Source organism: Triturus cristatus, chromosome 11, assembly GCF_964204655.1.
Source record: "Triturus cristatus chromosome 11, aTriCri1.1, whole genome shotgun sequence".
Lineage (NCBI taxonomy): Eukaryota > Metazoa > Chordata > Amphibia > Caudata > Salamandridae > Triturus > Triturus cristatus.
The window spans coordinates 97,387,978-97,390,771 of NC_140594.1; positions in this window are offsets into that span (position 1 = coordinate 97,387,978).

The window sequence follows — 2,794 nt, forward strand, 5'->3', positions numbered from 1 at the left end:
GAGGAATGGGATGACGGCGTAACCCACGTACGCCGTTGCTGTGCTTCCTGTTCCACTGGCCCCGCCCACAACGCTGCTCCGCTCGCTCCATTTGAAACCGTGATGCTACGGAGGTTTTTCCCTTCAGCGAGTAAGCGCGTAGGAGCCTGAGAATGTCCCCGAAAGTGCCCGAAAAGTGAAGCGTTTTCTGGGTCCAGCTCGGGAGTGTGCTCTCCCTCGACAACAAAACGGGAAGCTGAGGGAGTCACCCTGTCCAGGGCTCTCCGTCGGAAAAATCGCCGCCGTGATGAGCCTGAAGAGTCCGGTGAGTGGCAGGCTCTTGCCTGCCTGGTGAACGGGGGCCGCACAGTCCATTTGGAGCTTTGGTGCACTCCACCCCCGGGGGCATTGCGTATTTATAGAGCACCAGTGCGCTCTAACGACGGAGGGAATATGCTCTATGCTGCAGAGACCAGGGGGGCCATATCTGTCTAGAGCCCTGATAGGCTCCTTCCTTGCATTCTTCCCTTCATTCGCACTGTGGGGCTGCAGGAGCATAAGAGCAATGCCGAGCTTTGAGGGCAGCTGAGTCCGGGGAAGAGGGAGCCCAGGAGCTGTAACTGGTAATTGCCTCCGTTCTGGTGTTCCAAAAGTTCGAGGGAGGTGCATACGGCGCGCAGGACCTTGGGGGAAAGTCAAGCCCAGTCAGCCACAGCATCTATAAGAAATATGGCGACGCGAGCCAGAGGTAAACAGAGTAAATGCGACTCAGCAAGAGGATTGTTAAAATCGCCACCAGTGACCATATCAACACCCAAGCCTAGAGGCGCTGAAAAGAGAGCTGTCGGGAAGGCACGTCATAAGATTAAAGTAGCAGAGTCTGCAGAAAATCATAGACAGTATAAACGCAGCGCTCTTAAACATCGCGCAGGAGAGGAGGAAGAGGGGGGGGGACAATGACTCAGAGGTCGAGGAGATTGATGGCGATTGTGATGAAACTCTATCGGAGCTTTCAGCTGAATTGAACCTCCGGGCAATTGGCGATTTGCAAGAATGTAACGTGGAAGACCTGGTGGAAAAAATGGACAGTATAACTAATGGTACGAATCCTTCCCAGGATCCAGCCAAGAAAGCTGATACCCACTCAGGTCCTAAGCAATATCCTCTTTTTTCAAGACCAGTACAACATCAGGGGCAGCCCTATAGTACTCCTGAGCAGGAAGAAAGAAACCAGATAGGCGTAATTAGCGCTCTTGAATCGGTGATTCCTAGTGGGAGAAAGGGGAATTTGTCTAATCCAGAAACATCTTCGGTGGAGCCACAGCTAAGCCCAGAAGGACTGTCCCTGGGAATGCTTAACGAAAATGAAAGTCTCCCCCCTCCTTTAATCACTCCACAAATTTCCAATACCCCTAAAATCCCGGCTCTCATATCACCTGCACTGCCGTCACTACCTTCACCGCAGTTCCCTCTATGTCCGGTATTTCAACCTCATGGCCCCGGCACGTCTGGAAAGACCGGAAAGACGCCCGTAAATATTGATCCGCTATCTTCACCTTCTCCATTGCTGAATCCCCAGCTTCAGGACAGGGCCTATGTCCACCTGAGGCTCTAGAACTCTCTGAGCCCCTCAATGCTCCAAAATCAAACTCTGTGGAAGATATGCTCCTTACGATACTCCGCGAATTAAGGGATTTTAAAATCTCTCAAGCTCAAGAAGTATCACTCCTACATACTATTCTTAGGCGGGATAGAATAAGCAAAATGGGTGGGGGCATAGCCTTAATTTATAAAGAGGAACTGACTGCCACTATCCTTGATCAGATGGGGACGGAAGCGTTTGAATGTATTGTTTTTAGATTGGATCTATCTGTAGGCTGCATTTGGAAAGGTGCTCTAGTTTATAGACCACCGGGATCAATATCTAATTTCACTAGCCAACTGCTTGAATTTATATCTCCCTATTTAATCACCACGCGTAAATTTCTCTTGATTGGGGATTTTAACATCCACAGTGAAGATGCCTCCAATCAAGATGCCAGACTATGCTTACAAGATCTAGCTGCAGGGGGCCTAGAGATCATTAACACTGCTCCCACTCACATTGCTGGTCACACTCTGGATCTTATCCTTACCAATTCTTCGGACATTAAATGTGGTGAAACTCTGCCACTTACCTGGTCTGATCATTTTATGATTAATTTCCAACTGTTGGGTCCAATTGGACATCCTCCGGCGACTATTAACAACTCTGGCACCCGCCAATACAGACCTTGGCACAAATTAACGGCCAACCATCTTTCATCACTGTTTGCTGAGTGGGACTGGAACAGTATGCAGGGGGATGTGGAACAGCAGCTGGAATTATTTGATTCGACAATTGTTAATTTTCTCGAAAGAGTAATTCCTTTTAAGCCTCTTAGATTCTCACCTAAAAGGTCTGCTACTGGCTGGTACACGCCTAGCTTACGGGTGGAGAAAAGTGCCTGTAAAAAACTGGAACGGACTTGGCGACGCTCACATAATGAGCAAGCTAAAATCTCTTACAAAGAAGCCATGGCAACTTATCATAAAAATGTTAAATTGGCTCGTAAAACTCATATTGCTGAAACTTTAGAACAGGCAGGTAATAATGCTAGGATGCTTTTTCAAATAGTACAGGATTTTACCAACCCCAAATCCTGTCTGACTATGGTTAGTTTTTCTCAGACATTATGTGATGATATTGCCTCTTTTTTTGTACAAAAAATTGAGAGAATCTATCAAAATATCATCTTTTCTAATACTCTTACTTCTATTCACGCGGAGGTCACTA